Source organism: Ascaphus truei, chromosome 2 (assembly GCF_040206685.1).
Source record: "Ascaphus truei isolate aAscTru1 chromosome 2, aAscTru1.hap1, whole genome shotgun sequence".
NCBI lineage: Eukaryota > Metazoa > Chordata > Amphibia > Anura > Ascaphidae > Ascaphus > Ascaphus truei.
In genome coordinates this window covers 56,388,875-56,401,818 of record NC_134484.1, presented here as the reverse complement: position 1 = coordinate 56,401,818, position 12,944 = coordinate 56,388,875, and the positions used below count along the sequence as shown (strand labels likewise).

General features: G+C 48.6%; 1 protein-coding gene across 1 annotated transcript in view; it reads left to right on the top strand.

The window, feature by feature from the left end:
- Positions 1 to 12,944, top strand: part of TRHR (thyrotropin releasing hormone receptor) — a 60,543-nt gene that overhangs the window by 41,612 nt on the left and 5,987 nt on the right. The gene's annotated exons all lie outside the window — the stretch shown is intronic.

Sequence of the window (12,944 nt, the reverse complement as noted above, 5' to 3'; positions counted from 1 at the left end):
ACAGTAGATTATCCCGTATTTCAAACTTGTCCGCTTCTCTCATAAGGATGCCCGCACATCACTAGGGGCCTATTTACGAACCTGGTACCGCACCATATCTCTCCAGGATATAATCTTGTCAGGAGTAATGTGCATTCCGCTGCGGTCACAGTACGCAGCCAGGATGGCTTTGGATGCACACCCTAGAGAGTCCGCCACTCTTAGTTCGGAGAACGCCACTTGATCATCAACGATGGCCGCAGTACAGCACATGGCCCGCATCCCAAATCCAGGAATCTCTTCCCATTGGTCATCGGCGGGGGTGGCATCCAACCCCGGTCTTCTGGATAGAGCATCGGCTCCCACATTCAAAGGGCTCGGTTTGTACTTCAGGGTAAAGTTATAGTTGAAAAGCGCTGCCAACCAATGATGGCCAGCCACATCCAGTTTGGCCGAAGTCATAATGTACGTAAGGGGATTATTGTCCGTCCGTACTTCGAAAGTAACTCCATAGAGGTAGTCGTGGAGCTTGTCCACTATAGGCCATTTTAAGGCGAGGAATTGTAACTTATGCACCGAATAGTTGTGTTCACTTGTTGTCAGACTGCGGCTGATGTAAGCTACATGTCGAAGCCCCGCTGGGTCCTTCTGATGTAACACCGCACCAAGTCCGCTGAGACTAGCGTCCACATGTAGGATATAGGCAAAACAAGAAAAAACACAAAAGCGCACCAAGATGAGAGATAGATATTGTATTAGCAACAAATAATAAAATTAGTAACTTACATATAAAATTTCTTTAATAATCCCCGATTCTGGTGTCTATCACAGGAGTAGGGCATCACATAGGAAGTATGAAGGGTAATCTCAGTTCTGAGAGATCAGACCCGCGCGCTGGGGCTGTCTCTGTTCACTCTCCTGTCCTCCACGTGTGGTAGCGTGGTGCGGAGTGTAGCGCGCATGTGCAGGAACCGGGGCCTTCAATAGGTGTCCTTAGGATGCCTGTCCGTTTTTGATAGCATAGAAACGATCGGAAATAAGCAGGAACGGTACACTTGAGTGTGTACTGGTGGTGTATAGGGTTGCTCTGGATCCGCATAGGCTAACACCAGGACAGCCGTCAAAGTCTGTTTTAGGTCCAGGAAGGCCTGCTCACATGTAGGAATCCACTTGTCATCGAATGATTGCCAGGCAGAGGTCGCTTTTCGTCCAGTGTCCTCCGGATATATTTTAAGGAGACTGTTGAGTGGTTTGGCACGATGGGAATACCCCTCCACAAACCTACGATAGTATCGGCAAAACCCCAGGAAAGAGCGCAGTTCTACAACATTATCGGGTCGCGGCCAGTTTACTACAGCTTCTATTTTGGCTGAGTCAGTGGCTATTCCATCAGCGGACACGATATGTCCCACATAGGTCACTGAAGTCCTACCGAAACGGCATTTGTCCAAGGACAACTTGAGTCCTTCTTTGGCGAGGCGGTCAAGTACCTTCAAGAGTCTTGTCTCATGTTCCTCCAAAGTTCTCCCAAAGACTATGATGTCGTCCATATACACCAAACATTCTCTTAGATTCATGTCGCCCAATGTTTTTTCCATTAGTCGTAGGAAGGTGGCGGGTGCCCCACAAATGCCCTGCGGCATACGGGTGAATTAATAGAACCCCACACACATCCAAAACACTGTACCATTGACTCCCATTGAGGGCATTCAGGATCTCTTCTATGCGGGGAAGGTTATACTGATCGGGAACCGTGCGATTATTCAACGTCCTATAATCCACACACAGTCTCACAGTCCCATTCTTCTTCCTCACCAGCTCCCTTATTCTTGGAGGTGGAGGACCCTTTTTTGTTTCTGAGGAGAATGGAGCAATAGATGCGCCTCGTGTTCTTAACTTGCTGTAATAACCCCGTGAACGGAGGGGGGCTCCCGCGGGTGAGGTTATCACGAATCATGTTAGCAATGGGGTGAGTGGGGCTGGAGCCCCGCAGGTATTGTTTACGGAGGTACTCATCCATCTGAGAGGCCACAATGAATTTGTGGTGAAGCAGAGGTCCCAACGCTATCTGCACGCGGTGAATAAAGGCTGACAAGTCCTCTCCTTCGTTTTAGTTGATTACATGGTACTTGGCCCATAGGGCCCCATCATCTTCTGCCACGCCATGGGCCTCTGTCAAAAATGCCACTATCATCCGGGAGGTTAAGGCAGGATGTTGGTCCCTGTGGATACTGACCAGAGTAGAACCTGGGGGTCTCAAACATTCCATGATGCGTTGGCGTTTGACAGCGTCGGTGCAGGACCATTCCTCCATTACACCCCAGGTGTGTTCTTTCCAAATTTCTATCCCATCCACCCCCTTCGGAATGGACAGGGTTCCAGAGAAGGCCTTCAGTTTCCTGTAATTTTGAGAGTGCGAGGCCAGGGTTAGTGCTTCGACTAAGGGTGGTAAGCGTGGTGGGGGGGCCAGCTGGCCTATCTTTTCGATAAGTTTTTGCAACATATCCCTACACAGTCCTGCTTCTTCAGATGCACTGGAACCAGGACAACTGAATTCCGACCGGCAACTACCTGCGTCACTTTCTGGGTAGTTGGCAGATACGGGTGTATGACAAGCTCCTCCAAGCACATCGGTGGGTATGTCCCTTAATGGGTAGACGAAGGGACTTCCGCCTGGTGGAGAATTGGGGAGCCGTAGATACTGGGGAGCGGTTGGCTCCAAAACAACTAAGTCTCTGCGACAGTCAACAAGCAGAGTATTCCACTTGGTGTCCTTGTCTATTAGGACATCCAACAGGCAGGCTTTAGAGAATCCTGGTAGTTGCCTTAGGGTAGTTTGTAATGTCTCTAAAGGTAAGGCCATAGGGACTTGATTCACGGCCACCACACGGCGGGCGGGCGTCTGCATCTGCCGCGCCCATTCGCTCACGCTCTGACGCGAGGGGAGAGTCATTCTGGTCAGAGGGCTGTATGAATTTGGAATCGGGGGCACCCCAGGTCTGATCTCAGCAGCGCCTCCAAATGTTGCCCTGCTTCCTGCTGAATACAGTGTGCTACCAATGCTGTCTAACCTGTTGGCTCGCAGGGCCTAAGCCTCTGCCACGGAGAGCCCTGGGCAATACATATGTGTACCGATAATCTCTTACCAAGTGCAGCGCCTCCACCTGTGATGGCTCCCAGCAGAGCGGGAGTGGTTCCTCACAGGACAATAATGCAATATTAAGCACACAGCATATAAAAGAAACAGTGACTTTACTAAAGGTAACCATAACCATGCATGTCATTCATGAAGTGTCCCTCTTTGGCGAGACACAGTACTAACGCATCTCGCAGGACGCGACCCCTCACCGTGTACCCACACCGTGTCCAATTCCCCCACACCACGACCCCACCCCCACAGTAAGGTATGTGTGTGTGACTGTGCAGCCACTTATGTACTGATTTATAGTTGGTGCACTTGTGGATGTTACCTGCCGAGCGCTTCAGCGCTCGGACCTGCAAACAGACATCGCAAAGGATCCGACGACGTAGGTCTTTCTGAGGCACCTTCCGGGGCGATCCCACCCGGTTGCCTGCTGCTGCTGCTGCTGAAGAGGTCTGATCCCAAACCTCTGTAATGGTACTGCGACAGTCTTTGGGTCTGGACACTGCTCTCTCTCTCTCTCTAATGTGACAGGTGCCTAGACTAGGGCCTGTCCCTGTATAAACTCCGCTAATTCTGACTCAGGGGGTAACTGGGCCGGGGGTATGAGGCCTAGTGTAGAGGCTACTTGCCTCTCTACATGCAGAGCTCCTTCTCCTTCCCCTTCCCAGTCTTCTCTGACTAACGTGCTCCCCTGCGCAACCTCCTAACTCTTCCTACCGCAAATCCTGTCGCCTATAGACTCCCTGGTGTCACCTGGTCTCGCTGAGGCTCCTGGGACTCGTAGTCCCCTGCGCTACGCCCCCTGCAATTGGCCCATACTTCGCGGGCTCCTACACTCCTACTGCGCATGCACAACCTTTCCTCGGTCGCTGTCGCCAACGGGCTCACTGCGCATGCACCAGTACTCAAATGGCGGCGCCCTATTGCTCGGGCCGCCGCGGAGCCTCCGGTGCTCCGGAGCGCTCCCTGCACACTCTGCAACCTTCCCTTATTCTCCCATTGCAGCGGAGATAAGGGTGAGCCTGGGGGACCTGGCTACACTGGTTTTTGGGGTCCAGTTGGTCACAGTTAATCCTCCTGTGACCCAGCACTCTTGCTAGAGCAGGAACACTGACAGGCATTTCCTTTCTGCCTTTTAAACCCTCAATCAGGAGTTCATTGAACCTGAAACTAGGGAGCACTGAGAGAGTTTAACTCTTCGCTCTCTCAAAGTGCCCTATGCATTTTGTCACACCAAGGGAACTTTCTTTATGGATAATGAATATGCAACCGGGACCATCTTTAAATTCTCAAGGGTAACCAGACAACAACAAAGCTGAATAGAGACACAACTTCAATTCTCACAATAATGCAATTTACATGATTAGATACATTAATACAACAGAAATTAAGAAAAATATCAATACGGGTTAACAGTAGAGGTGGGCGAAAGTGTCAAAGCATGGCCTGTTAATTATCACACAAAATGTTCTATTTCTTCGCAAACCTGCAAAAAATTCTCACACATTTTGTTATTTAAAAAAATCACGTGGAGCCATGCAATTCTGTCTCACCACTTAAGTTCACTTTGATTGACTTTATAAAGTTCGTGCAGAACCCAAAATATGGGTTTTACTGTGAAGGAGACAATTTCTTAATCCTGGCTATATTCTTTAAGATGAAAGAATAAGGATTTGCTCATGGCTGACACCTGATGTTTAAGTGTCAAGCCACAATGAAGGACAATTGCTTTCTGTCTATTTGATGGCTTTTCCCGATTATCCGTCTGTCCCTGCATATTGTGGATTATTTGGATTTATATCCTGCAGCAGCCTCAGTCGTGCTTACGGACTCTCGACACCCTGTGTGCCTTCAAGGATGCATGATTGTCTCTCCTGGCTCATTGCTTCAGTCCAAGGTTTTTGTAGCACCTTTTTTGAGGTTTTCCTCACTTCTGCATGTCTATTTGATGTCCTGATGGAGGTATGGCCTCCAAAACTGAACACAGTACTTTAGGTGAGCTCTCACTAATCTGCCAAACAAGCTTCAATAAAGACATACGTTGCCTAATATGCTTCTTTTTGTTGTTAATACTGTTCTCTATACAAACATGGGTTGTAAATGGGATAAAATAGTATTTTATTTATTAATTTTTTTTAAAAATGACCAGGAAATAATACATTGAGAGTTACAGTACTGTACCTCTCGTTTTCAAGTATGTCCTGGGCACAGAGTTATGATGACAATACATGGCTACATGAAATGAACAGAGGTTGTACATTCAATTTACTAACATTTCATGGACAGTTAGAGATAATATATGATTATGGGCAAATGTAAGGTTAGGCCTGCAATCTATTGTGTTCGAAGAGACCCTGCCCCAAGGAAATAACAATCTATAACAGTGGTTCCCAAACTTTTTCGGTTCAAGGCTCCCCAAGGCGATCAGGATTTTTCCGCGGCGCCCAAAGTAAAAACAAAGGTGTATATACATACCTAACAGTTGCAGTGCGCAGTTGGTGTCTCTCTCAGACACTCACACACTCTCAATCTCTGACCTCACTCTCTCTCTCTCAGACCTCACTCTCTCTCTCTCTCAAACCTCACTCTCTCTCTCTCTCTCAGACCTCACTCTCTCTCTCTCTCAGACCTCACTCTCTCAGACCTCACTCTCTCTCTCAGACCTCACTCTCTCTCTCAGACCTCACTCTCCCTCTCAGACCTCACTCTCTCTCTCAGACCTCACTCTCTCTCAGACCTCACTTTCTCTCTCAGACCTCACTCTCTCTCTCAGACCTCACTCTCTCTCTCAGACCTCTCTCTCTCTCAGACCTCTCTCTCTCTCAGACCTCTCTCTCAGACCTCTTTCTCTCTCAGACCTCTCTCTCTCCCAGACCTCTCTCTCTCTCCCAGACCTCTCTCTCTCTCCCAGACCTCTCTCTCTCCCAGACCTCTCTCTCTCAGACCTCTCTCTCTCTCTCTCTCTCTGTCTGTCTCTCTCTCTCTCAGACCTCTCTCTCTCTCTCAGACCTCTCTCTCTCTCAGACCTCTCTCTCTCTCAGACCTCTCTCTCTCAGACCTCTCTCTCTCTCAGACCTCTCTCTCTCTCTCTCTCAGACCTCTCTCTATCTCTCAGACCTCTCTCTATATCAGACCTCTCTCTCAGACCTCTCTCTCTCTCAGACCTCTCTCTCTCTCAGACCTCTCTCTCTCAGACCTCTCTCTCTCAGACCTCCCTCTCTCTCTCAGACCTCTCTCTCTCTCTCTCTCAGACCTCTCTCTCAGACCTCTCTCTCAGACCTCTCTCTCTCTCTTAGATCTCTCTCTCAGACCTCTCTCTCTCTCTCAGACCTCTCTCTCTCTCTCTCTCTCTCAGACCTCTCTCTCTCAGACCTCTCTCTCTCAGACCTCTCTCTCTCACTCTCTCAGACCTATCTCTCTCACTCTCTCAGACCTCTCTCTCTCACTTGCTCAGACCTCTCTCTCTCACTTGCTCAGACCTCTCTCTCACTCGCTCAGACCTCTCTCACTCTCTCAGACCTCTCTCACTCTCTCAGACCTCTCTCTCTCTCACATACCTCTCTCTCTCACTCCTCTCTCTCTCTCACATACCTCTCTCTCTCACTCTCTCTCTCACTCTCTCTGACCTCTCTCTCTCTCTCTCTCTCTCTCTCTCAGACCTCTCTCTCTCAGACCTCTCTCAGACGGACACTTTCTCACAGACAGACGGACACTTTCTCACAGACAGACGGACACTCTCTCTCACAGACAGACGGACACTCTCTCTCACAGACAGACACTCTCACTCTCTCAGACAGACACTTTCACTCTCTCAGAAAGACACTCTCACTCTCTCAGACAGACACTCTCACTCTCTCAAACAGACACTCTCACTCTCTCAGACAGACACTCTCACTCTCTCAGACAGACACTCTCACTCTCTCAGACAGACACTCACTCTCTCAGACAGACACTCTCACTCTCTCAGACAGACACTCTCACTCTCTCAGACAGACACTCTCACTCTCTCAGACAGACACTCTCACTCTCTCAGATAGACACTCTCACTCTCTCAGACAGACACGCTAACTCTCTCAGACAGACACACTCACTCTCTCAGACAGACACTCTAACTCTCTCAGACAGACACTCTCACTCTCTCAGACACTCTCACTCTCTCAGACAGACTCTCTCACGCTCTCAGACACACTCTCTCTCTCACTCTCTCAGACACACTCTCTCTCACTCTCTCAGACACACACACACACTCTCTCTCACTCTCAATCTCTCAGACAGACACTCTCACTCTCTCAGACAGACACTCTCACTCTCTCAGACAGACACTCACTCTCTCAGACAGACACTCACTCTCTCAGACAGACACTCTCACTCTCTCAGACAGACACTCTCACTCTCTCAGACAGACACTCTAACTCTCTCAGACAGACACTCTCACTCTCTCAGACAGACACTCTCACTCTCTCAGACACTCTCACTCTCTCAGACACTCTCACTCTCTCAGACAGATTCTCTCACGCTCTCAGACAGACACTTTCACTCTCTCAGACAGACACTCTCACTCTCTCAGACAGACACTCTCACTCTCTCAGACAGACACTCTCACTCTCTCAGACAGACACTCTCACTCTCTCAGACAGACACTCTCACTCTCTCAGACAGACACTCTCACTCTCTCAGACAGACACTCTCACTCTCTCAGACAGACACGCTCACTCTCTCAGACAGACACGCTCACTCTCTCAGACAGACACTCTCACTCTCTCAGACAGACACTCTCACTCTCTCAGACAGACACTCTCACTCTCTCAGACAGACACTCTCACTCTCTCAGACAGACACGCTCACTCTCTCAGACAGACACGCTCACTCTCTCAGGCAGACACGCTCACTCTCTCAGACAGACACTCTCACTCTCTCAGACAGACACTCTCACTCTCTCAAACAGACACTCTCACTCTCTCAGACAGACACTCTCACTCCCTCAGACAGATACTCTCACTCTCTCAGACAGACACTCTCACTCTCTCAGACAGACACTCTCACTCTCTCAGACAGACACTCACTCTCTCAGACAGACACTCACTCTCTCAGACAGACACACTCACTCTCTCAGACAGACACTCTCACTCTCTCAGACAGACACTCACTCTCTCAGACAGACACACTCACTCTCTCAGACAGACACTCTCACTCTCTCAGACAGACACTCTCACTCTCTCAGACACTCTCACTCTCTCAGACAGACTCTCTTACACTCTCAGACACACTCTCTCAGACACTCTCTCTCACTCTCTCAGACACACACTCTCTCTCTCTCTCTCTCTCAGACACACTCTCTCTCTCTCACTCTCTCAGACAGACACTCTCACTCTCTCAGAAAGACACTCTCACTCTCTCAGACAGACACTCTCACTCTCTCAGACACTCTCACTCTCTCAGACAGACTCTCGCACGCTCTCAGACACACTCTCTCTCTCACTCTCTCAGACACACTCTCTCTCACTCTCTCAGACACACTCTCTCTCTCACTCTCTCAGACACTCTCTTTCACTCTCTCAGACACACACACTCTCTCTGTCACTCTCTCAGACAGACACTCTCACTCTCTCAGACAGACACTCTCACTCTCTCAGACAGACACTCACTCTCTCAGACAGACACTCACTCTCTCAGACAGACACTCTCACTCTCTCAGACAGACACTCTCACTCTCTCAGACAGACACTCTCACTCTCTCAGACAGACACTCTCACTCTCTCAGACAGACACGCTCACTCTCTCAGACAGACACGCTCACTCTCTCAGACAGACACTCTCACTCTCTCAGACAGACACTCTCACTCTCTCAGACAGACACTCTCACTCTCTCAGACAGACACTCTCACTCTCTCAGACAGACACGCTCACTCTCTCAGACAGACACGCTCACTCTCTCAGGCAGACACGCTCACTCTCTCAGACAGACACTCTCACTCTCTCAGACAGACACTCTCACTCTCTCAAACAGACACTCTCACTCTCTCAGACAGACACTCTCACTCCCTCAGACAGATACTCTCACTCTCTCAGACAGACACTCTCACTCTCTCAGACAGACACTCTCACTCTCTCAGACAGACACTCACTCTCTCAGACAGACACTCACTCTCTCAGACAGACACACTCACTCTCTCAGACAGACACTCTCACTCTCTCAGACAGACACTCACTCTCTCAGACAGACACACTCACTCTCTCAGACAGACACTCTCACTCTCTCAGACAGACACTCTCACTCTCTCAGACACTCTCACTCTCTCAGACAGACTCTCTTACACTCTCAGACACACTCTCTCAGACACTCTCTCTCACTCTCTCAGACACACACTCTCTCTCTCTCTCTCTCTCAGACACACTCTCTCTCTCACTCTCTCAGACAGACACTCTCACTCTCTCAGACAGACACTCTCACTCTCTCAGACAGACACTCTCACTCTCTCAGACACTCTCACTCTCTCAGACAGACTCTCGCACGCTCTCAGACACACTCTCTCTCTCACTCTCTCAGACACACTCTCTCTCACTCTCTCAGACACACTCTCTCTCTCACTCTCTCAGACACACTCTCTTTCACTCTCTCAGACACACACACTCTCTCTGTCACTCTCTCAGACAGACACTCTCACTCTCTCAGACAGACACTCTCACTCTCTCAGACAGACACTCACTCTCTCAGACAGACACTCACTCTCTCAGACAGACACTCTCACTCTCTCAGACACTCTCACTCTCTCAGACAGACACTCTAATTCTCTCAGACAGACACTCTCACTCTCTCAGACAGACACTCTCACTCTCTCAGACACTCTCACTCTCTCAGACACTCTCACTCTCTCAGACAGACTCTCTCACACTCTCAGACACACTCTCTCTCTCACTCTCTCAGACACACTCTCTCTCACTCTCTCAGACAGACACTCTCACGCTCTCAGACAGACACTCTCACTCTCTCAGACAGACACTCTCACTCTCTCAGACAGACACTCTCACTCTCTCAGACAGACACTCTCACTCTCTCAGACAGACACTCTCACTCTCTCAGACAGACACTCTCACTCTCTCAGACAGACACTCTCACTCTCTCAGACAGACACTCTCACTCTCTCAGACAGACAATCTCACTCTCTCAGACAGACGCTCACACTCTCTCAGACAGACACGCTCACTCTCTCAGACAGACACGCTCACTCTCTCAGACAGACACGCTCACTCTCTCAGACAGACACTCTCACTCTCTCAGACAGACACTCTCACTCTCTCAGACAGATACTCTCACTCCCTCAGACAGACACTCTCACTCTCTCAGACAGACACTCTCACTCTCTCAGACAGACACTCTCACTCTCTCAGACAGACACTCTCACTCTCTCTCACAGATGCTCTAACTCTCTCAGACAGACACTCTCACTCTCTCAGACAGACACTCTCACTCTCTCAGACACTCTCACTCTCTCAGACAGACTCTCTCACGCTCTCAGACACACTCTCTCTCTCACTCTCTCAGACACACACACACTCTCTCTCACTCTCTCAGACACACACACTCTCTCTCTCTCTCTCTCAGACACACTCTCTCTCTCTCACTCTCTCAGACAGACACTCTCACTCTCTCAGACAGACACTCTCACTCTCTCAGACAGACACTCTCACTCTCTCAGACAGACACTCTCACTCTCTCAGACAGACACTCTCACTCTCTCAGACAGACTCTCTCACACTCTCAGACACACTCTCTCTCTCTCACTCTCTCAGACACACTCTCTCTCACTCTCTCAGACACACTCTCTCTCTCTCTCTCAGACACTCTCTCTCTCACTCTCTCAGACACACTCTCTCTCTCTCACTCTCTCAGACACACTCTCTCTCTCGCACTCTCTCAGACACACTCTCTCTCTCTCTCTCACTCTCTCAGACACACTCTCTCTCACTCTCTCAGACACTCTCTCAGGGAGGGAGGAAAGGCAGGAGATCCGTGCAGGCAGCTCCCTGCACACAAACACACACACAGATACACACATTGGAGAGCAGTAGAGAGCAGAGACAGCGACGGATGTGAGTGACTGGGGGGAGGGAGGGTGGGGGGGAAAGGCATGCGATCCGTGCAGGCGCTCCCTGCACACAGTCACTGGACAGGCAAATGTACACACCTCTCTCCCTCCCCCCCCACCTTCTCCTATCACTCCCCTACCTTCTCCTATCACCCGGGGCAGAAGGGGACGGGACACCACGCAGACAGAGGAGGCAGGAGCAGGGAGGCAGACACACACACTCACCGTGTGCTCTGCACAAAGCGGAAGCCCCACCCCCGGCTTCCTCTCTGCCTGCAGCCAATCCCCTGCGGCCCGGCCTGCATGAAGCAGTGATGGTGGGGAGGGATGGTGGGGAGGCTAATCGCGGTACCCCTTTAGGCAAGCCACGGCACACCAGGGTGCCACGGCGCACAGATTGGGAAACACTGATCTATAAGAAGGGCAAGTGGAAACATACTGTAGGATACAGGAGATGAGAAGGTTGGTGTTTTTCGGATTGTAACATCCACAAATGGCTGATACCTATCCTTCACACCTACAGTTTGCTTTCTAATAACAAGGTGAAACATATGTAGGGCAAGCTAAGCGTTACCACCTAGTACGCTGGCTATATCGGAGAGGTCTGTTGCCTATTCCTTTCAGAGTGTTTCGGAGACTTCATTAGGAAGCACAACACTCTGACTACTCCTTAACTATTATGGTTCATGGTTCACAGTACAAGACACATACTTTGTGATCTTGCATCAACTGCTATTGCTCACCATGACAGACCCACAGGCTCACTAAATATTGAACCTGACGGTCTGGCACAAATGTGTATGTATACCTGATCTATTACTGTATCTACTTGTCAAACCAAGCGTACATATCAATTCAGGTTAAACCCCTCACTACCATCTAGGAGTAGGTTTCATATGACAGAATATTGTAGCTTAATCACTACCACCTCTAGTATAATTATATATTGGTGGGACACTCTAATTGACAATAGTAGTTTTTGTTCTACACTGTCATTTCTATTAGGTACACAGTTCACCTCTCCGTTTTTATTTCATTATTTTAATTACTTTGGTTCACATTACTGCTGCAATAAACAAATTCTAACTGTTTACTAATAAATATTAAGTTTTAACATAGATATAGGTGATCTCTAGTGCGGCGTACAGGGAGCTTTTCTTTATCTTTTTGATCAACATTAACCTTTTCCCTGCCAGCACCACTTATACACTTTATTGCAGTTTTTGTTCCTATATCACACAGGTTATATCATTTAGGTTTTTTCCTCCTTTCACATTAGTATAGTGCAAGGTGCACACATTATGACCTTCTAGTCATTCCACTCCCCCTCTGTAATAACAAAACAAGATGCATTTCCGGATATGTGGGTACTGTATAACTTACCTTACACAATACATGAATAAAGAAAAATGTATTTATATTTATTTTACATTATTGTTACCTAAAAAGTGTTGATATTTGTTTATCTACTCAAAGATGTTCATTATATTTCCCAAACTCAAGTCTAATCTACTATAAGTACTTTGAATTACACTGTAGACTGATTCCTAATACAAAATGGTCCAACAATAAATTTTGTCTATACTGTAGGACATTTTGAGAAGTCAGCTGGATATTATTAACATTATATGGATATAAAGGTTGTATTGATGAGTTTAACTGTACTATTAATTGATGATTTCAGACATTGGTGTACGTGAACTGTAGGTGTATGTCCAAAGATAGCGCTTGAT